Source organism: Corythoichthys intestinalis, chromosome 5 (assembly GCF_030265065.1).
Source record: "Corythoichthys intestinalis isolate RoL2023-P3 chromosome 5, ASM3026506v1, whole genome shotgun sequence".
Lineage (NCBI taxonomy): Eukaryota > Metazoa > Chordata > Actinopteri > Syngnathiformes > Syngnathidae > Corythoichthys > Corythoichthys intestinalis.
In genome coordinates this window covers 14,628,903-14,652,974 of record NC_080399.1, presented here as the reverse complement: position 1 = coordinate 14,652,974, position 24,072 = coordinate 14,628,903, and the positions used below count along the sequence as shown (strand labels likewise).

The following is a 24,072-nucleotide window of genomic DNA, read 5'->3' as shown; positions in this document are numbered from 1 at the left end:
ATTATTAGAATTGAAGTGCTGAAAAAACAATTCATTAAAATATATATAAATAAAAGTGGTTTCTTTTATTATTATAATTTGCGAAAAATGGAAAAAATGTCTTATATGTATCTCTTTCCGATACTAAATCTGAATAAAGACAGTTTACTTACGATCGCTTCGACACATGATCATTTCGACATCCGACGTAAAATTTGACTCAACATTTGTTTCTACATCCGACGACATGCTCAAAATACGACGATTTGTGACAGCGCCGCAGTTTTGTTTTCCCGCAAGACGGACGCACGGCGGATTTTCTTGTGACAGAAATCAACACTGCTTCCAAGACGATTAATGCAGGTGGTGAAAAAAGCAAAAAGGTGACTCTTACCATTGAAATGAAGATGGAAATGATAAAAAATTATGAGCAGGAAGTGCGCATCCGTGAAAAGGCTCCACAATACAGCCGTAGAATGTCTGTCTCTCTGCCGTCCTCCTCCAACCTCCGTTCGCCAGTCTTTATAAGTTGATAAGGTGATAATTATTTTTGTGGTAAAATCGCCAAAGAAATCGTCAGCTTCGTCAGGTTTTGAATCACTTATTTCAGAAGTCGTGCAACGCACAGAGATGACGGCAAAAACACGAGCCCCATAACGGAGAAAGTAAAATCTCTGCCGCACCTTTCTCTGTGACGATAGGCACGCGGTGCGTTCAGTTACACCACAAAAAACACATCCGCCACATTAGAACCCGATTCGTTACATTACTAAAAGAATTCTGATTATTATTATATAACAATTCCGATTTATTTTTTTTGTTTTATAGAATTTATTTGTTTTGCTATGTGTATTTGCCATTTGTAACTGTACCAGCAGTATTTACAGTCGGGCAAATAAGTATTTAGTCAACAACTAATTGTGCAAGTTCTCCCACTTGAAAATAGAGAGGCCTGTAATTGTCAACATGGGTAAACCTCAACCATGAGAGACAGAAGGTGGAAAATAAAACAGAAAATCACATTGTTTGATTTTTAAAGAATTTATTTGCAAAACATGGTCGACATAAGTATTTGGTCAATACCAAATGTTCATCTCAATACTTTGTTATGTACTCTTTGTTGGCAACAACAGAGGCCAAACGTTTTCTGTAACTCTTCACAAGCTTTTCACACACTGTTGCTCGTATTTTGGCCCATTCCTCCATGCAGATCTCCTCTAGAGCAGTGATGTTTTGGGGCGGTCATTGGGCAACACGGACTTCCAACTCCCTCCTCACCCCGTGGCGTCAAAATTATAAGAACGGTGAGCAAAAATCCCAGAACCACACGGGGGGACCTAGTGAATGACCTACAGAGAGCTGGGACCACAGTAACAAAGGCTACTATCAGTAACACAATGCACCGCCAGGGACTCAAATTCTGCACTGCAAGACGTGTCCCCCTGCTGAAGAAAGTACACGTCCAGGCCCGTCTGCGGTTTGCTAGAGAGCATTTGGATGATCCAGAAGAGGACTGGGAGAATGTGTTATGGTCAGATGAAACCAAAATAGAACCTTTTGGTATAAAACACAGGTTCTCGTGTTTGGGGAAAAAGAATACTGAATTTCATCATACCCACTGTGAAGCATGGGAGTGGAAACATCATGCATCGGAGCTGTTTTTCTGCAAAGGGACCAGGACGACTGATCTGTGTAAAGGAAAGAATGAATTTGGCCATGTACCGAGAGATTTTGGGTGAAAATCTCCTTCCATCAGCAAGGGCATTGAAGATGAGACGTGGCTGGGTCGTTCAGCATCACAATGATCCCAAACACAAAGGGCAACAAAGGAGTGGCTTCGTAAGAAGCATTCCAAGATCCTGGAGTGGCCTAGCCAGTCTCCAGATCTCTACCCCATAGAAAATCTGTGGAGGGAGTCCGTGTTGCCCAACGACAGCCCCAAAACATCACTGCTCTAGAGGAGATCTGCATGGAGGAATGGATCAAAATACCAGCAACAGTGTGTAAAAAGCTTGTGAAGTTACAGAAAACGTTTGGCCTCCGTTATTGCCAACAAATGGTACATAACAAAGTATTGAGATTAACTTTTGGTGTTGACCAAATACTTCTTTTTCACCATTATTTGCAAATATATTTTTTTTTTAAATCAAACAATGTGATTTTCTGTTTTTTTTTTTTCCACATTCTGTCTCTCATAGTTGAGGTTTAACCATGCTGACAATTACAGGCCTCGCTAATATTTTCAAGTGGGAGAACTTGCACAATTAGTGGTTGACTAAATACTTATTTGCCCCACTTTATGAAGGATTTAGTGTAGGTGTTTGGGCTGTGGAACGAATTAATAGAATTATAATCCTGCTCGACATACAACAATTTCGTCTTACAAACAAGGTCATGGAACGAATTAACTTCATATGAAGAGGTGCCACTGTAGCTTGAACACACACGCACACACAAAAAAAAAAAAGTAGTTTTTGTTGTTTTTTTTTCGCGCTACTTCGCGGTTTTTCACTTATCGTGTCGAGTTCTGGTCCCCATTAACCGTGAAAAACCAGGGATCACTGTATACACCCTGAATCGCTTGCTATTCAACTACATGACACAAAGAGAAAAACAACCATTCACATTTACTTTGACACTTCCTGAGCATTTCAGTTTCCACTGAACTGAACCAGAGAAGCACATCGAGAACTTGTAAAGTTGATTTGGACAAAAAAATACACACGAAAATAACACTGAAGTAGATGTGCTCATCACCAGGCCAGTTATAAAAAATATATTCAGAATCATGTCGGTTTGCAGTCACTACACAGACGTTCTATTGCCAAGGTTGATTAATCAACCAATCTAAAGTAAACAAAAAGCCACAGTCATGTCTCGCTTGATTTACGACGCTATTTATGTCACATAAGAACCACTGTCAGTCAAGCAGCGCTGCATCTGCCTGCGTCTGCTGGACAGCACAAAGCACCAAACTCGCAGAAAGAACATCTCAAGTTTGGAGGTCACCGGTTTTGGACACTTGAAAACGAACTTAAAGTATCAAAGTCATTGAATAGTGTTGGTGTGGATCAAGTCTGTTGAAAACATTTTTATTTGCTTGTGGCTTCGTTTTCCTTTCGGGATGGGGATAGATGCATCCTAGATGCAAGAACAATTTCACAGTAGTGTGGAGATTCTCTGCTGAACAAACAGAGCAAATAAAACCATTTAACCTCTTCAACCTTTTCCACCCTGCGGAAGCAAAACGGCAAATACATAAACGCTCGAACACATAAATGCAATCCCCGCACAGACAAAGGAACACTGGAAACGTTAGCTTCAACGAATATTGCGTTTAATGTGGACACTGCAATGTATCAACTGTAGCTTTATTGGTTGCCATGTCTCTTTGAATAACGGTGGCTGGACTACATGGAGCTTTGAAAAAATAAAGAAAAACACGGCCAATGTTAATTCTTTGATGTTATAGCAGAAGTGTACACTTCATCATCAATGCAGGCACCTCACGTACAACTTGGTATTGTGATTGTTGATTGTACTCCACATTGCATAACCTAAGCGGCTCACAATTACAGGTTGGTGTTGAATTTCTCTTTGTTGCAGTTCTAATGAAACAATTTTCTTTTTCATTTGAGATGAGATTTCCATGTTCTCAGTGGATTTAATTCACAGCTTGCACTACATTGAATTGATGCATTGCTTTGGCCATGCTGAATCAGACCAGACCCTTGTGATCTGATGGTAGGTGTTGTGGCATTGAACTGTTATATTGTGAAAACTCTATATATACACATCACATTCATCGAGACGTGAACAAAGTGCTTGCAAATAACCTTTCTTTAAGAAACTAGGAGAAAAAGGGCTTTACAAAACAAGTTTCAAGATCACAGCATATGTGACATAACGTGTGCTATTGAAGCTAGTTGGTAAATGGAAATAAACTTTGCTTTTCTTACAGTTGTTATTACACTTTACACCATAATATAGGGCAATGAAAATGAACATTTGAAGCATGCCGCTGACTCCTTGAACGCAAAATTAATCTGCTTTCATGCTTTATTTACTGTTCTCTACGTAAATATCAGGACATTTTACCTTATTTGATGTCACATAGGGGTTTTTTTTTGGGGGGGGGGGGGGGTGATAAACGACCACAAGTTGTCTTCGGTAGTACAACTAAATTGTTACAGACAACTACTGTATTTGTATTTGGAGTCTTTTTCTTGCTTTTGTAAATGCAGTAAATTATATAATTGCCTGAATCCGGAAAAGTCTTGTTTTTTTTTTTTTTTTTTTTTTTTTTTAGTTATAATGACTTTTTACCCGATAAACGATATTTCAAGACTGTCCAACTCCAAAAATCCAATATTGATATCAAACTGATACCGATATATGCAGTCATGGACTTACCATATTATAGGAAATTGCATTGTGATGCCCCACTGGATGCTTTAATAATGATAATGCTTACAGAACAAATCCCAAGCATCTTAGTTTGGAGATATCTAATGGTCAATAAGCATAACTGCTGTGCTAAGCTGTGACCAGCCCTTGTACAAAGGCAGAAGGCTTCTACATTGACTTTGAAGGGAACATGCATATTGGCCCAAAACTGATAATGAAAAACAGATAATTAATCGGCTAGCAAGTTTAGGTTTATTTTTAATCTTTTTTTTTTATTTTATTTTATTTTTTTTATGTCAAATAGGGAAAAAAAGTGTATATTCATATAGTATACATGTTAAAATATCTGGTTTTAACTGTCAAACTCTGGGTCCTTTGTATGCCAGATGCCAATGTGAAGTAAGCTCTACTTGTTTGTTTTCAACAGAAAATATTATGTACTTGTTTATTGTTGTATTTAACGTGTTTTACTTTTTATCTTGTGTAGGTTGCACTCTGTTAGAACAACAGTTGTTTTGTGTATTACAGTGACATTTTTTTTCCCTCTACTGTACAGCTAAAGTGCACTGTAAATGCTTACTAGTATATATAGCTTAATTAAATATGATAAGTGAACCAAACTCGTTTTTTGAACACTCATATTAAATTGGTAATTTGGGGCTGGAAAACATGCCTTACTCGCTGTTAAGTCAAAATACAAAAAAATATTTTTTTTGTACCCAATGTTCTTTGGGCATTCTTTCAGACATGCGCAGATATGCCTCGTCTATTTCGTGCGATTCTGAAACCAAAACAATCACGCACACGTCCACGGTGAACCACACTGTCAACCGGAGCTCTCTTCAGCAACTTCACATCGATTTGGTATGTAAATATTTTACTCTTTTATAATCTGTCGTGTTGCCTGGCAAGGCGACAGCATATAAAAGAGGAAAATGTTTTTTATTTATTTTCCGAGCCGCTAATCCTCACGAGGGTCACGGGGGTGCTGGAGCCAATCCCAGTTAACTATGGGCATGAGGAAGGCTACACCCTGAATCAGTTGCCAGCCAATCGCAGGGCACAAGGAGACGAACAACCCTTGGCACAGACCTAGTGCCAATTTAGAGTATTCAATCAGCCTACCACGCATGTTTTTGGGATGTGGGGGGGGGGGACCGAAGTACCCGGAAAAATCCACGCAGGCACGGGGAGAAGCTACAAACACCACACAGGAAGGCCGGAGCCTGGATTGAACCCCTGATCGCAGAACTTTGAGGTGGACGCACTAACCACTCTACCACCGTGCCACTAAAATACTGTCGCGACTGCTATTAATCTGTTTTGCTGCAATGGATGAATGGTAGTTGTGGCAACCACAACTAAGAGTAGTGATTGCTGTTTTTAGTGCTGTCAAATGATTAAAAAAATTAATCTAGTTGATCACATGTCAACTGTGTGATTAATCGTGATTGATCGCATTTCCCTCGGGATGAATAAAGTTGCTCTTCAGAAAAAAAAATCTAGGAAAATACTATAATCGACTTAAAATTTGTTTTAAGATGAAATGTATGATGTGTGAATGAATTAATACTCAAATTTTATTTAACTCAGCTCGTATAAAATAAAATAAATAAAATACATTGTATTATATAGCAAAGAGCTTTAACAGATTAAAGTCCCTCAGACTAACAATGTGGCTCAAGTACCGTTTGGTAGGTCACCCAAAATGAACTATCAATTTAAAGAGCAGACAAGCACAATACAGTAACATTAGCTAGTGTTTCAAAAAATGTGTAAACAACTTGTCTGTTAAATTGAACATTTCACACAAATTAATGCAGCATTTGTTGGGTCGCCCGTGGCTATCTGGATGAGATTTTCAAGGCCTTTGTCTTAGACTATGTTAATAGGTCTACATTCTCTGGCTACCCATGTAGCGATAGCAGTAGTCAACCTACTTATTGTGTTTTTGTTGACAAGTCCAAGTCTGCACTCTGCCAGTGTAGCTTGATGACTGCGACTTGTTCACGCGGTGTTAGCGTCATTGCTAACACTAGTGAAGATATGCTTTGCCCGAAGATGGTACTTTAGGCTGGTTGTGCAGTTCATCACAGCAGTATGTGTACACAAATTTAGTTTTATCCAGATTTCCATTAGGCAGCTTTTTAAAACGGAATGTGCCATGAAGCAGTCCTGGGTCATCATCCTCACTTATCGTGGCTGGCTGCATTTTGTCGTGCATTGCCGCGCGGAGAATGTAAACATCAGCGTGTGGGACTACGGGAGGCAGTTGTGGCCAAACTTTGTGTGAGCGGTAAATTGTGTTATTTTTTGTCAATGCGTTCATATTTCCAGATTAATCATGGTCATTAACACGTTATTGTTGACAGGCCTACTGTTTTTATGTCATGTGTGTTCTGGTCAATAAATTGTGTTGTTTCTTGGGGTTGTGCTTTGTATGGGACAGCAAGAACAGCAAGTGGTAAAAATAAAAGCTAGTCCCAGTCATGTCGCTCGCCGCAATCGATCTATTTACTTAGCAATTCGATGTGAAGTACAGTGCCTTGCAAAAGTATTCGGCCCCCTTGAATCTTGCAACCTTTCGCCACATTTCAGGCTTCAAATATAAAGATATGAAATTAATTTTTTTTGTCAAGAATCAACAACAAGTGGGACACAATCGTGAAGTGGAACAACATTTATTGGATAATTTAACCCTTGAGAGTCGAAGGACGCGCCGGCGCGTCCTCAGCGCACGTCGTCTTTGAAGCACCCTCACGTTTTAATTACGTCACCCACATGCCGTTGGTTGGTCTCGTTTTAAAGTGCGGAAGTTGCGGTTTACTCTCGTTGTTATTTGAAGTCAATCGACCAACTAAAACGTGAGATATTGTCATTTAAGTTTTATAGTTTTATTGTCCTCTCAAAAAAACATTAAAACGCTGCATGGATCATTTGTTTATGTCTATATTTCCATCATTTCTTGCCCTTTTTCAAAACGGAAGCTCCATGAAAAAAACACAAATCAAACAAACCCTTTCGAAGTCACAGTGGAAGCACAAAATGCGTTGTTTTTTTTTTTTTTTTTTTATAAATATAACTGCCGTGCGAGGTTCCACCGAACGAGAGGGAGCGAGCGGCGGCCGTTTGAAACGAGCGAGCGAGCGACTTTGTGTGACTTTGAGAATGAACGGAAAACTAAATTTAGCGCAAGCAATTGTGCTTTTTGATCAACTTGAGGAAGAGGATGGTCCAAATTCGTCATCATCGTCTTCTTCGGAAGAGTCCTCGAGTGAAGATAGTGACGGATTTGAACACGTGGGTGACGCCATCGACGAGCAGAGGTAAGCCAACTCACTTTTTTTTTTAATGCTGAAAAAGTTTCTTTTGAAAGTTTCTTTTGATATTGCAAGACAAAGTTAATTTTGATGCAATATAAGTGTGTGTTTGTGTATATAATAATAAAATGTGCATATCAGATCAAAGTATAATTTGTGGTCTTCTTTCTATATGAAGATTAGGGATGTAGCACATATTCAGCTGTGGTATTCTTTCTATTGTCATACATATAGATTTCCATTATTATTTATTGCTGTATATATTTTTATTTTATACTTTATTATTTTCATAAATACTGACTTTTTTTCATGTACATTTATAGTGACAATGAAAGTAAAGTGAAATGAAAATGGAAGGGTGGAAAGAGGACCGACACCCTATGGAAGTGTGGGCTGTGTGATGTAGCACTGTGTCTAATTCCAGAACGAAACTGCTTTTCGGAGTGGCATGCCTGAAAAAAATTTAACTTGTTTATTGTAAATATTTTTGAAAATACTTTTTTCCCAATGTTATATATTTTTTTTCCCCCCACAATCAGTCTTCTCAATTTGTGTATATAAATGTGTGTTCAAGAAGCTTGATTGTGTGTACATAGTTTTCATCAGGTGACGGGCCGCAATACCTAAACTCATAAAGAGATGGCCTCTAAACACTTTTTGTGTTAGATGGTATATTTTTTCACTGTTCTTCACTGTTTGGTCTGCTGTATATAACCTGTTTTGCCTAGAGCATGTATAAAGGCAAAAAACGCCTATGGCTATACCTGTTGTTTATGTTGAATTGTCAAATATAAGACTATTTATTCTAAATTTTTTTGGTTGAATGTTCATCCTAACATGTTGAATAAATATTACAAAGTTTCAAAACGGTTCGTTACGCATGTTTGGTTGTCAATTGGACATCAATATTAAAAATTTTGACAAAACGATTTTGGAATTTTTGGTCTTTTTGGGCCCAAAATGATGATTTATAATTGGTCAGTGAAGGAAACAACAGTTTGGACATGAAGTTCAAGGTGTCACAAAAAAAGGGACCAAACCAGGCCATCATAAACAATTCTTTCTTTGAAATATAAAGGCAACTTCAAAGGCATGCAAAATCAGACAAAATAGGCCCAGACCTTAAAGGGTTAAACTTTTTTAACAAATAAAAAACTGAAAAGTGGGGCGTGCAATATTATTCGGCCCCTTTACTTTCAGTGCAGCAAACTCACTCCAGAAGTTCAGTGAGGATCTCTGAATGATCCAATGTTGTCCTAAATGACCGATGATGATAAATAGAATACACCTGTGTGTAATCAAGTCTCCGTATAAATGCACCTGCTCTGTGATAGTCTCAGGGTTCTGTTTAAAGTGCAGAGAGCATTATGAAAACCAAGGAACACACCAGGCAGGTCCGAGATACTGTTGTGGAGAAGTTTAAAGCCGGATTTGGATACAAAAAGATTTCCCAAGCTTTAAAAATCTCAAGGAGCACTGTGCAAGCCATCATATTGAAATGGAAGGAGCATCAGACCACTGCAAATCTACCAAGACCCGGCCGTCCTTCCAAACTTTCTTCTCAAACAAGGAGAAAACTGATCAGAGATGCAGCCAAGAGGCCCATGATCACTCTGGATGAACTGCAGAGATCTACAGCTGAGGTGGGAGAGTCTGTCCATTGGACAACAATCAGTCGTACACTGCACAAATCTGGCCTTTATGGAAGAGTGGCAAGAAGAAAGCCATTTCTCAAAGATATCCATAAAAAGTCTCGTTTAAAGTTTGCCACAAGCCACCTGGGAGACACACCAAACATGTGGAAGAAGGTGCTCTGGTCAGATGAAACCAAAATTGAACTTTTTGGCCACAATGCAAAACGATATGTTTGGCGTAAAAGCAACACAGCTCATCACCCTGAACACACCATCCCCACTGTCAAACATGGTGGTGGCAGCATCATGGTTTGGGCCTGCTTTTCTTCAGCAGGGACAGGGAAGATAGTTAAAATTGACGGGAAGATGGATGCAGCCAAATACAGGAACATTCTGGAAGAAAACCTGTTGGTATCTGCACAAGACCTGAGACTGGGACGGAGATTTATCTTCCAACAGGACAATGATCCAAAACAAAGCCAAATCTAGAATGGAATGGTTAAAAAATAAACGTATCCAGGTGTTAGAATGGCCAAGTCAAAGTCCAGACCTGAATCCAATCGAGAATCTGTGGAAAGAGCTGAAGACTGCTGTTCACAAACACTCTCCATCCAACCTCACTGAGCTCGAGCTGTTTTGCAAGGAAGAATGGGCAAGAATGTCAGTCTCTCGATGTGCAAAACTGATAGAAACATACCCCAAGCGACTTGCAGCTGTAATTGGAGCAAAAGGTGGCGCTACAAAGTATTAACGCAAGGGGGCCGAATAATATTGCACGCCCCACTTTTCAGTTTTTTATTTGTTAAAAAAGTTTAAATCATCCAATAAATGTTGTTCCACTTCACGATTGTGTCCCACTTGTTGTTGATTCTTGACAAAAAAATTAAATTTCATATCTTTATGTTTGAAGCCTGAAATGTGGCGAAAGGTTGCAAGATTCAAGGGGGCCGAATACTTCTGCAAGGCACTGTAAGTGAAGGTGTTGAAGAGAGCTCTGGTTATACTTTATAAGGTTATACTACTGATCATTTCACACCAAGCATTAACCAAACAGCCAATGTCTCTTTTGTCTTAAATGCATTTATGAGCATTTAAAAACAGTTCAATTCCCCTCAATCCTTTGAGTGTTCCAAATTTATTTGGGTGTAGGGTCATTTCTGTTTCAAAACGTGCTATTGATTAAATTACCATGTGCTGTTTATATTGCAGAATTATTTTACATGAAAAAACATTTAAAACATTCACCTGCATATGATGAATGAGCAGCACTAAAGCTAACTAATGTATCACTTCAGTACTGGAAGCTCACAACAAATAAGTTACTGTAATCAATCTGTAACTCAAGTTATTTTGAGTACAGCAAACTCAAATACATTACTGTAAACTAATTTATTTAAGTTAATGTGAGTACTGCAAACTCCAACAATTTACTATAATCCAATTATTAAGGTTAATTTGAGTCCTTAAAATTTGAAATAATTAAGTAAATTTCATCTAATTAATATAAGTAACATAAATTACATTTCTTAGGCATCAGTCAACTCATCATATTTTAAAGTGTGGTTTAGTTTATTTTAGGGCTGTCAAAACTATCATGTTCACAGGCGGTAATTAATTTTTTTTTATTAATCAGATTAAAATATTTAACGCATTTAACGCATCCGTGGAACGACTCACTCACGCATTGCCGCGAACAGAGTACACTTGCATCGTTTTATGTATATTGAAAATAAGAGGCAGAGACAAGCGAGTGGAGTGGACACAGGCATTCATTGGAGCTGCGCTATTTATTGGTATAAGCTTTGGCATCTCTTCCACACAATTATAACTATTGTGGCGAGCGACGTGGGGAAGAATGGCAGGAGATGAGCTTTTGCTGAACACCCTGTATTGAACACAATGCAGAGAAGATATACCATTTGCAGCCACCACTGACAGTCATGGTTGCCCAACTTTCCATCATGCATTTGGGCAGTAAAGAACAGTTAAGTCGCTACAGTATCATTTCGTGAAAGCACAACAAAAATAATAATCATATCTCTCAAAAAAAAAAAAAAATGTTCACAAAAAGAAAAGCACTCAATGCAAAGAGAACTGGCATCCCCAATCAAAATAGCTATGCAAAATAATACTCAGACTTTGGTCAAACTCTATTCAAACATTTCGTTTAGCTCAACAAATACATTAGATGGCAATATTTAGTCACAATATACAAACTATCAAAATGACTAACTTGTACTCACATTTATCGTTTAAGAATTACAAGTCTTTCTATCCGTGGATCCCTTTCACAGAAAGAATGTCTAAAATGTTAATGCCATCTTGTGGATTTATTGTTATAATAAACAAATACAGTACTTATGTACAGTATGTTGAATGTATACATCCATCTTATTTTTCCATTCCAACAATAATTTACAGAAAAAATATGGCATATTTTAGAGATGAAATGAATTGCGATTAATTACGATTAGTTCATTTTTAAGCTGTGATTACCCGATTAAAACTTTAATCGTTTGACAGCCCTAGTTTATTTATATTGTGAAATTGGTGGCTATACGGTCCTAATTTGCAGAAACAATAATATTATAGTAATTGTATGACACATCAATGATACCGTGTGTGGCCCACCTCTTCAAATTGTATAACATGAAAATGTACCCGTCAAGTGAGCCCAAGAACAGATTGCCTAGTTTGACTGGCTAATTCCCTTCTACTACCAAAGACAACCTGCAGGTCACCTTGCCGTTACAATTTGCATGTGTCCTTGTTTTCCTCTTTATTCCATTGATAGTCTTGAAAAACAAAGAGCTTTAATAAAGAACACCTAATTACGATGAAAGCACCTTTGTGCAAATATTTCCCTCGCCTCTCAATCGGAAAGAAAACGATTAGCACTGGGCTGCCCGTTGATGCATCTATTTTGCAAATGATTCATTACTCTTCCTGCTTTTCAATGATCTCCAGTCTGCAGATCATTAAAGCACCTTTGGCTGCTGTGTCGCCATTGTGACGTGCCGCACCCCTCCACCCTCTTCGGTATCGGGAAACCATCCTTCACTTAGCGCAGAAACAACACCCAACAAATCGCCTCTCAATAGGCAGTAAATGACTCCTTGGCAATCGATTCAATTTTCTTGAGATGCAACACATTTGTTACCGCCACTTGGTGTGGTGGCATCTTATTCGTCACGCCGCTACTTCATGTATGCCTCCAATGATAAGACATTTCCCCCAGTGGAAATGAACAAAGCTATTTAATAAAAAAAAGGAGACAAGATGGAAGAACCAGCATTACATGTTCAATTAACCACCCCAAAAGAACAAGAATGACAAATATAAATCTTTTTTAGCAAGTAGCTTGCATAGTGTCAACTTGATGGGAGTGCTGGAAGAGCATAAAAGTGACTCTTATTCGCAACTTATTGAGTGTATCTAATGGACATATTTTTTTTGGGGGGGGGGTTCTTGTATCATTGTAGGAAAATGCGTCCAATGAGGCAGCACTGGGAAACCTCATTACGCAAATGTGCAGCTTACTGCAACTTGCCAACTCCAAGATTCATTGACAGTATTAAACCAAGAATCCTGTCTTTCTTCGTGCTGACATTTCAAGAGGAAGGGAGATGAACAAACGAATAGAGAGGAACGTCTAAAAATGAAGCAAGTAATACTTTGGTCAAGATTTGAATATTTGGAAATTAAAAGTCTTCCAAAGATCGTCCAAGCTAGATTCTTTTCTCCATTTTTTAATAAATCTTTAGAGGGAAACTCTGTTATTGTTCATTAAATAGAACTGGATTTATATAATATCAGTATTATTCTATTTTTTTTTAAATTACAGTATTTTCTTTACTATAAAGCACACCTGACTAAAAGTTCCACCATCCAATTAAACAATGAAACTGCATATTATATCCAGTTATCCCTCATTTGTCATGGTTAATGGGGACGATAACCCGCCGCGATAAGTGAAAAACCGCGAAGTAGCGGCCACCCCCCCCAAAAATTTATTTTATGTATTTATTCAGATTTAGCATTGAAAACAGATACATATACGACATATATTTTCGCTTTTATGTGTGTGTGTGTGTGTGTGTATATATATATATATATATGTTAAGGCTGTCAAACGATTAAAATTTTTAATAGCTTTAATCACAGCTTAAAAATTAATTAATCGTAATTAATCGCAATTCCAACCATCTATAAAATATGCCATATTTTTCTGTAAATTATTGTTGGAATGGAAAGATAAGACACAAGACGGATATATACATTCATACTGTACATAAGTAGTGTATTTGTTTATTATAAAAAAAAAAAATCAACAAGATGGCATTAACATTAACATTCTGTTAAAGCGATCCATGGATAGAAAGACTAAGTAAAAGATAAATGTTAGTACAAGTTCTAGAAATTTTTATATGAAAACCCCTCTTAATGTTTTCGTTTTAGTAAAATTTGTAAAATTTTCAATCGAAAAATAAACTAGTAGGTCGCCATTGTTGATGTCAATAATTACACAATTCTCATGGTCATAAAATCAGTCGCACCCAAGCGCCAGCAGAGGGCGACAAAACACAAGTAACAAGTGCACATGACCCTGTTCTGTCATTTTAATCTGTTTGAGCGGGGGCATGTGCGTTAATTGCGTCAAATATTTTAACGTGATTAATTTAAAAAATTAATTACCGTCCGTTAACGCGATAATTTTGACAGCCCTAAAATATATAAACATATATACATACATTATATATATATATATATACATACACATACACATATATACACATACATACACATACATGTATATAGAGTATTTGGTGGAAAACACAGACTAGACTGAAAAAGCAGTTTCTGCTCTTGCATTCCTCTTTAAAATGAACTGCTGTATTTGAAGCCAAAAGAACTGTTGTGTTTGATAGAACAATATGTCTATATGCTGCCATAGCAGATTCATGGCGCATTAAGCCCTTGAACTATTTTTAATTTGCCCGTTTTACCCTGGAAACCCCTGTTTACAGACGTCGCGCACATGTTTTTGTTTCAACCCAGCCATGAAAACAAGGTAAGTAATTATATTTTATTATTCAAAATGTCCGTCATTTTTAGCTTAGAATCATTAATTGATGTCTAATATTTTGTTTAAAAAAAAAAAAAAAAAAAAAAAATTCACTCACATATTTTAAACTTTCTTTCGTTTTACCTACTGCAAATTCAGTCTTCCCAGCCTGGTGCAGGTCTACAATTTTGTCTCTGGTGTCCTTCGACAGCTCTTTGGTCTTGGCCATAAAGGAGTTTGGAGTGTGACTGACTGAGGTTCTGGACAGGTGTCTTTTATACCGATAATGAGTTAAAACAGGTGTCATTAATACAGGTAACGAGTGGAGCCTCGTTAGACCTCGTGAGTAGAAGTTAGACCTCTTTGACAGCCAGAAATCTTGCTTGTTTGTAGGTGACCAAATACTTATTTTCCACTCTAATTTGGAAATAATTTCTTCAAAAATCAAACAATGTGATTTTCTGTTTTTTTTTCCATGTTCTGTCTCTCATGGTTGAGGTTTACCCATGTTGACTATTACAGGCCTCTCTAATCTTTTCAAGTAGGAGAACTTGCACAATTGGTGGTTGACTAAATACTTATTTGCCCCACTGTACATACACAGTCGAATAAATATGATGTGTGATCAACGAGATTCTCAATCTTAAAATCGCCCAGCCATAGTATATGCTATGTCAGTGGCTGTGGTACAAGCAAAACTAAAACAAAAGTAACCCTAATGGCATTTTTTACCAGTACTAGCGCAAGTGGCAATGATTTCTCCTATTGAATTGGCAAAGGAGAGCAACATCTTTGACATTGATTTAGAATTTGCTGTTACAACAGAAGTCTACTGTTATTGGATTTGGAGAACAAAGTGGCCATTAGTTAGCTATAAGACATTGTTAATCATCCAAAAGCGCAGAATAGCACATGAAAAGTTTATACACTGGTCATCTTAATCTTTAACATTTCATTTCGTAACAATAATGTGAAGATAAATGTAACACTTTTATTTATTCAAGCATTGCCTTACCTCCAGGGTTTATTTATAAGGTCACCTTTTACCTGATTTGTGGCTTTTTATGTATAAGTGATAAATGCATCTATGGGGAATCAAACCACCCTCTCTACTTTGCAAAAAGTGCAATTTGCTTTTGTTACAGATAATAAATAAATGTCTCTGTTCGCTGTTTTCCTCAAACATAATTTTTTGACCTTGAGCAAAAAAAAACAAAACAAAACAAAAAAAAAACATTAGTGATTATGGTTCCTTTAATCCCCACTTTTCGGACAAAAACAGAAAGAGCTGCAGGGGGCCTGTTAGTTTTCCTCAAACTCATTGTAAGGTTTTCCTCTCATTATTTAAAGGTGAGAAAGTTAATCATTAAGGATGCAAGCGTAACACAAATGGCATTATGTCATATAAACACTGCTTTGAACTTTTACATAAATGGATTCATTAACACAGGTCTACAAGAGTTTTGCATTGATTGATTGCATGACACTTAACTTTCTGCAAATTCCAAAAATCGCAGTGGCGATTGCTCGAAGACTACAAGGGCAGCTCAGCTTCCTCCAATATGTCAAAAAATAACTTATCAAATGTATACTATTGTGAATAGGTTTGCATAGGGACGGTAGAGACATAACACTACCAGATTTTCAGGATGATCATATTGTCCCCACCAATTTTTAAGCAACATTATTTGCATTATTTAATGAGTTCAGTCATATAGGTAATTTAAATTGTCTTCCCATTTGTTGTAAGGATAGAATAACCTTACCATCATTAATGAATTATTTTATGTTCAGACTTGCATGAATCCCTTTTCACTTTCTAAAACGCATCAAACGCACATTTGATTGGCTGATGACCTGACCCCACACCCCCTCTCGCCACACACACACACGCACGTACAATCACACAGCCCGAACAGATTCATGTCGCCCCCTTCGAAGAGGAGGGATATTAGAATTTTTTTTCAGCCATCAGCAGCCACTGTAAATAATGTAAAAAAAAAAACGTCAATGTTGTGGAGGTGGAGGAAACACCACTAATTTGGTCTTAAAACTCCGACCTGCATCAGAGTTAGCATAACATTAAACTGTGTCAACTTGCTAACCTGCAAAACTACAGCGGTCAGGCAAGCCTCCACAAGGAACAATGGAGTCAAGCTGGCCATCTCTCATTTCGATCATTGTCTGCATTATGTTAATGCAACGCTGTGGCTTCAGAGTGAAAGTCCCTCTATTAAAAAAACAAAACAAACAAAAAAAAACGGGGAGCTATCCAAGAATGGGTCCACTTCTGGGGGACACTGACATTGAAAAAAAAAGTCTCATGAGAGTACTTTGGTTTGAGTCTTGGGGTAGTCTAGTATGCCTCAGATGTAGATCGATCCTTGGATATCTCAGATAATTTTTCATGGATAGCTCCCCGTTATTTATTTTTTTATTTTTAAATAAAGGGACTTGCACTTCAACATGTTTCTTTAGCAGTTTTTGAAAACAAAGGTTTAAATTGCACGTTGTATCACTTGAACCAATACACATAAAGGTTAGTATAAGTCAATACAGATTTATTTTGCATTGATCATTTAGTTTTAGCCTATCAATTAATTGCGCTCATATTCGTGAGAAATGTAGCCCTGACACGCGTTCAATAATGTGTTTGGTCGTATTAATGTCCCGTCCCCAGCAAAAAGTGTACATGCAGGTTATGCTGTTAATTTGTCCCTACCAATGTTGAGACCAAACCTACGCCCTTATTGTGTGTATACAGTGGGGCAAATACGTATTTAGTCAGCCACCAATTGTGCAAGTTCTCCTACTTGAAAAGATTAGAGAGGCCTGTAATTGTCAACATGGGTAAACCTCAACCATTAGAGACAAAATGTGGAGAAAAAAACCCAGAAAATCATATTGTTTGATTTTTAAATAATTTATTTATAAATAGAGTGGAAAATAGGTATTTGGTCACCTACAAACAAGCAAGATTTCTGGCTGTCAAAGAGGTCTAACTTCTTCTCACGAGGCTCCACTCGTTACCTGTATTAATGGCACCTGTTTTAACTCATTATTGGTATAAAAGACACCTGTCCAAAACCTCAGTCAGTCCCCCAATGAGAAAACGTGACATGCGATGTCACTGCCAAACTCAAGAGCAATATTTTCTATTCAGATTCTCTTCGTACATGAATACAGTATTCTTTATTCTACATACAGTACATCATGAGGAAAAAACAAAATAGTAAAGCACAGACACTAAGGAAACAAACTTTAATCAGATTACTGGTTTCGAAAAATGAACGCGTTAGATTACTCGTTACTGAACGAAAGTAATCAGATAAGTAATCAGACAGTAACGCGTATACAATAAATTAAAAAGTGGTGAAAAACCCCAGCAAATATTATTTAGTTTAGTCAAAATTGTTCCATGTATTTGTATTTGAAAAAAGACAAAAAAATAAATAAATAGTAATAATTCAATACCTCCCAATCCCTGTTAATGTTCGCAGTATTTGACATCTATTACTCTCCATTGCTGCCAATGAATTATGAAATGTATGAAATTTTAATGTATTTCTAACTCTGAGACATGGTAATGAGGAACATGAATACTGTAAACTATTTGCTTTGGACTACAAGGATTGCTATGTTATCCTCAAAGGTGTTTGAGGATGAAATGATGGAAGTAAACATAATGCAAGTACAGTACATCCACCTTCAAACGACGAATCGTCCTTTTTAGTGTGTGTGCGCGTTACCCGAGCCTCATTATTGTGATATTAAAATGTCTCACTGAATTAATCTCCTGGGTTTATGATGTGTGTTTTAACAGCCCTTTAAATGGATATTCGCCGCACATTCTTCTTATATATGAAATGTCTTCTGTTACTTGCACAGGGATCATATTCAGTCAAAAATGACAAAAAAGAGAACAGATTGTGTCCGCTAAATGAGCAAGCAGTCACAATAAGCTGCGAGAACGCTGGTGAGAAAGTAAAAATAAGAGATTGAAGTTTTTGGAGCTTGAGTAGAGCTATCAAATAGTTTTGCGTAACAGCCGTTTGTAGGATTTAGTTTGGCAACAGATTTTTTTTTTTTTTGGGTGTCAGTGAAAACTTCCCCTTGTAAAGGTTTAATCTTTTTTTCTCGTCTATAAAGTGAGCTTTTAAAGTGATTGCAAAACATGAGGAACATGAAGGTCACTGGCCTTCGTCAAACGAGCCTGGTACAAGCTTAGTCATAGCGGTTGCCGGCCTGATTCGACATCAAATATTGATGCCTTTGGTAATCAAGTGATGGCTTGCAAAACATGGAGTGAGGAGATTGCCAAGAAAGATTAAATAGGCGCTGGGTTAAGAGTTGATGGGTGTGTGGGTGGCTACAGTGATGAATGACTACTTTGAATTTAGAAAATGTAGGGGAACAAATGGCAAATTAAGCTTTGAAGGCATTTTGGAGATTTAATCTATAAGCGCGAAAAGTGTGGAGGTCAATTTTTGGTTATTGAATGATTGTCTGGCAAGGAGGGGATTTTAAAAAGAAACAATACATTTGAAACTTGCAAAAAAGAAAAGGGGATAGGATTTGTTTGATTTATTATGGAGTAAGAGAACTAGCTAATGATTGGATTACTATTTATTAAGTAATAAGACCGGAGGTGGGTAGAGTAGCCAAAAATTGTACTCACATAAGTGTAGCGTTACTTCAAAATAATGTTACTCAAGTACAAGTAAAAGTAGTCACCCCCAAAAAATTACTCAGGTACAAGTAAAAAAGTATTCGATGAAAAACTACTCAAGTAAGGAGTAATTCCTGATAATCTCATATTTGTTAATAAAAAATAGCATATTTTTTTATTCTCAGGTCATCTATAGCCAGGGGTGCACATATTTTTTTTGCCCAGGTTCTCAGAGGAGGACCTGGAGATGTGACTTGGTCCTCATTGAGCTTGAGAGCCGACCCGCCTGATGCAATAAAATTATAATAAGCTTTACTTAGAGCCAATTACCTTTAATTAATTATATTAACAATTAATGCTTGATTAACATTAACTGGCACAACATAATTGCCATTACTTTTAAGTGAAATGTAAAGAAATAAACATTAAAACACTAATTCAAAATAAGCGGCATTATGCGGCTCCCACATAAACTCCAAGCCTTTGTAAAAGTGGGATGTCCTCCTCATAAGAGCTCATTGAGCGTGCATGTTTAGCTTTGTGAAATGCGAGAAAAAACACTTTTGTCAGTGCATGGCGCTGTTCTTCATTAACTTTATTCCGCCAAACTGTCCATAGGGCAAGTGGGGTCCTGTCTGAAATCGATATTTTGCTTAATTGCCACATGCTGTTTTTTTTTGTGCTTTTCAAAGTTTGGATGGCTGAAATTCTTTGACCCTACATAAAATGCGCTGCTCTTATCAGCGACATTGGGATTCTCACGGCAAATTTTGTACCACATTTCCGTGCGAGCATCATTTGCTTCTAGCCATGGTACCTCCTGCAGCCACTTTTCAGCAAAAGTCCTTTTTTTCGGTATCTCCGGTGACGTCTCTGTCGTCTGTCTTTTGACGGGGGTGGGGGAACACGGAAATAATTACTCAGTGGGGCCTGCCTCTTTGACATTTTGAGAAGTGATTTTCTCGTGTCCGCCGCAAATACAGTGGTCAGCCATCAGTACGCAAAAGCGCATAGAAGCCGTTGAGGGCCAGCGCGTTTGTCTACGTCCAGTATGCATGCGCGCATGCGGACCACTTATGTGCACCCCTGTCTATAGCACTGGACCCTAATGTGCTCCAATACAGCAGGTATCATACATTTATTTTGAACACTGCAAAAACTCAAAATCCTATCAGTACTTACAGTTTAGACTAACTTAAAACTTAACTAGAACTTAAAAATAGCTTGACACAAATGAAAATTCAATTGAAACACGTGGGAAAAACAAGTAGCTTTCAAGATATGTGTGTTATCAAGCGTAATTACATTTTTAGGTAAGAAATATGTTTTTTTTTTTTAAATAAGATCTAGAAGTTTGTGAGTGAAAGCAGTGAATTTTTTTCTAGTCACATCTTAGATGCAATTGTTGGCTGTTTTCAACAATGTACATCGAAAATAAGGACATTGATTGACTGAAGATGGTTCAATATTGGATTAAATGTCTTTTTTTCCTCAAGTATAGTTATGATGGCTTTTTACCTAAAAAAAAATGTTTTATCCGATTACTTGATTAATCGATAGAATTTTCAGTCGATTACTCGATTACCAAAATATTCGATAGCTGCAGCCCTAAACTGCATTAACCATCAAAGTGATGTCTAACTGTAACTGTAGTCTTGAAACAAATCTGAATAAGGAAAAACATTGCAATAACATAATGAAAACTGGTTAGACTTGAGAGTTGCTGAGATCTGTCATGACCAGAGGTTGCGCTAGACTTTTTCGTTGTCTGTCATTTTGACTGACAGTGTCATAAAAATCCAGTCATAATCTATTTTACCCGTCACTTACATTTTTAAAATGATAATAATGACATATTCAATAGTATTTAGTTTTCATTCATTTTTAATTAATATTCTGTCGGAACAAGCTTAACAAGAGGCAAACAGACAGCGGAGTGCACCAATCAGCGACGGGCAGACGTGCCGTTAGCAAAGCGACGAGGGCAGGACAAGGGACTTGCGCGCGGAAGTAAACATACGAGGAGAACGGAGTTTATTCAACATGGCTAGCGCGAGACAGACTGTTGTCAATGACTCGTGTCGATGTGTTTTAGCTCATTTAAAACTGAATTTACCGCGGATTGGAACATATTCTCGGTTCTCCCGTTCGCCATCCGTGTTGTTGTAGAGACGACTTTCGGCGCGCAAGAGTGACGTTGCTCGTGAAGAACTCGTCAGGCAAATAAACAAATCTGATTTGTCGATTGATGTTGTACCTACTCGAGAGGCTGTGTCCCAGACTTTTCAGTGTTTGAAAAATACAGGGAGAACAGTCTGGCCGTGCCAGGCAAACACTCAGTTGCCTTGACATTTTTCCGAGTAAGGCCAACGACGTCATGCATCAAGAGAGACAATAGCTAATTAATATGCTTACTCGCCACCCTGTGGTCTGGGGTGTGAATTGCAACCTGTGAAAATGACAGATGGACTTCAGTTTTTTCCGTCACTGTTTTAAAAAACCGGTCAACGACGGAAAATATTCGGTTAACGCGACCCCTGGTCATGACAGAACATCGCTTCAATGATATTTGGCGCCATCTGGCGTCGTGAATGGGTATAACGTCTAGACTGTGGATATAAGACGACCCCCACTTTTTCAGTCTTATTTCAATGCAAAAAACACAGTCTTATATTCGGGCCAATACGGTAATTATCATTTATTTACGTTGATGCGAACCTGTTTGGTATCGAGGACGAAATTGATTCAGCCAATTATACGGACAGCATCCTCATTTGGAAGTTTAGCTCGCTGTATAGCCAGGACCGAGCTGTAGCGTACTGGTGAGGACAGTATATTCGCATTTCGTTGTTCATGCATCATGTAACATCATACTGTACATTTATTCAGCATGTCGTTCTCTATTGTATTTTTATATTAAATTGCCTTTCAAGATGACATATCTGTTCTATGTGTTGGATTTTATCAAGTAAATTTTCCCCAAAAATGCGACTTATACTGTATATGTTTTTTTCCTCTTTGTTGGGCATTTTATGGCTGGTGCGACTTATACTCAGGTGCAACTTAATGTCTGAAAAATACGGTACCTTTTAAAGTGTTAAATCTAGTTGGCAAATGGTCTGACCTATAAACTTTTTAGCGAACCTAGTCCAGTCATTTACAAAATATTGTTATTTTTCTTTGTGAGTGTGTGTGTCTTATAGGTATTGTTCACCCCGTATGCACTACTTCCGTGACTGTGCAATGACAGCGTCTGTGCTTCTTGCCATGTTACCAAATGAGCACCGTTGTTTGTTTATTGCTTTTCCTTGTCCTGCTGTTGTGGCTGTCTAACAAATGCATTTCTTAGACAACTTTAATTTAAACCCCCGCTCCCCAAATTGCCTTTCGGCAAGCTGCATGTTGATGAGAATGTGTTTTTCGTGTTACGTAAATGCTTTATGGAATAAAACTAACTAGCATAATTGGATCCCAATTTATAAACATTACAAATGTGGGTCACGCAGTTTGTCACAAACACGCAGCAGTCATTTGGGATCTTTGGAGCGTAATTGCAAGTGAATGGTGATATTTGGTCATTGTTGTGCCTCTAGTCATTTATTCACCTTTGCCTCCTGACCTAATTCACTGAAGAAACACTGTTTTTTTTTTTTTGTATGTTTTTTTTCCAAAATGTGAGGTTCTTATGTTTGTTGCAACTTCCTATAAGATATTTAGATATATGGTGGTTCAGCATAATTATAATTGATTCCATCAATATGTCCTTTCCGACAATACGGTATGGTTTCCATGATTAACGCCCCTCACCATCTTAAAATGTAATATTTTTGAGTGTATCTTGTATGTCTCGCTTTTTTTCAATTTACCATAAATCCCTTTGATTAATCTCTAATTCTAATGTTTTTATGCTGGGGGGGGGCATTTATAAATATTTCACAGATTTAAATTATTGACTGAAGCCTGTGGCTTAAGCGTATACTATTAACCCTTATTGTAGTAATCATCGCATTGCATTTGCATGTTATGTTTGATAAATATTCAACACCTTCCCACGTTCAATACTCCATGAATTGGTACGACACTTGTTGTATACCAATCCACTCACTGGCAGCCTCCTCAATTTAGAATGGATCGAAAGTCAACTGCCGCCAACTGCAGCCAGTGAGTTCATATACAGTGGTACCTCTACATACAAAGTTAATTCGTTCTAGGACTTTGTTTGTAAGTCGAAATGGTTGTATGTTGAAGCAAGATTTTCCCATAAGAATACATTATAATCCCATTAATTCGTTCCACAGCCCAAAACCTACACTAAATCCTTAATAAATATGGCTGGTACGATTACTAATGGCAATTACACATGGCAAAACAAATACATTATAAATAAAAATCTGAATAATAATATAATAAAAATTAATAATGCCTGTAATAGTGTAACGAATCGGGTTCTAATGTGGCGGACATTTTTTTTCTGTACCTGAACACACCGCGTGGCTGACGTGCAGAGAGAGGGTTTACTTTCGTTTTCAGTGTTTTCTTGAGAACACCGTCAATTTTGGCGGTCAGGAGGCGTTTTGTGTTGGATAAATTCTGAAATAAATGATAAAAACCTGACGAAGCTGGCGATTTCTTTGGCGATGTTACCACAATAATAATTGTCATCTTAACTTATAAAGACTGGCGAACAGTGGTCGGAGGAGGACCGTGGAGATGTCTTGTTGAGCCAGTTCACGGATGCGCCACGCTCATATTTTTCTATAATTTGCATCTTGTTTTCCATGGTAAGTGCCACCTTTTTCCTTGTTTGACCACCTGTACCAACCTTTTTGAAACCTGTGTTGATGTCTCTCAAGATAATGTCGTCGTCTGCGGCGCTGTCATGTCGTCGTATTTCGAGCATGTCGTCGGATGTAAAAACAAATGGCGAGTCAAATTTTACGTCGGAAGTCAAAAAGATCGTGTGTCGAAGCGATCGTATGTAGAGGTACCACTGTATTA

General features: G+C 37.6%; 1 protein-coding gene and 1 long non-coding RNA gene across 3 annotated transcripts in view; one reads left to right on the top strand and one right to left on the bottom strand.

Annotated features, from left to right (window-relative positions):
- The window catches only part of lingo1a (leucine rich repeat and Ig domain containing 1a), a 256,772-nt gene that overhangs the window by 95,111 nt on the left and 137,589 nt on the right, over window positions 1–24,072 (bottom strand). The gene's annotated exons all lie outside the window — the stretch shown is intronic.
- LOC130916573 (uncharacterized) lies at window positions 3,466–13,460 on the top strand. The gene is made up of 4 exons (XR_009063308.1): window positions 3,466–3,557; window positions 3,655–3,723; window positions 5,132–5,250; window positions 12,823–13,460. It is a non-coding gene; the product is annotated as an uncharacterized LOC130916573 (long non-coding RNA).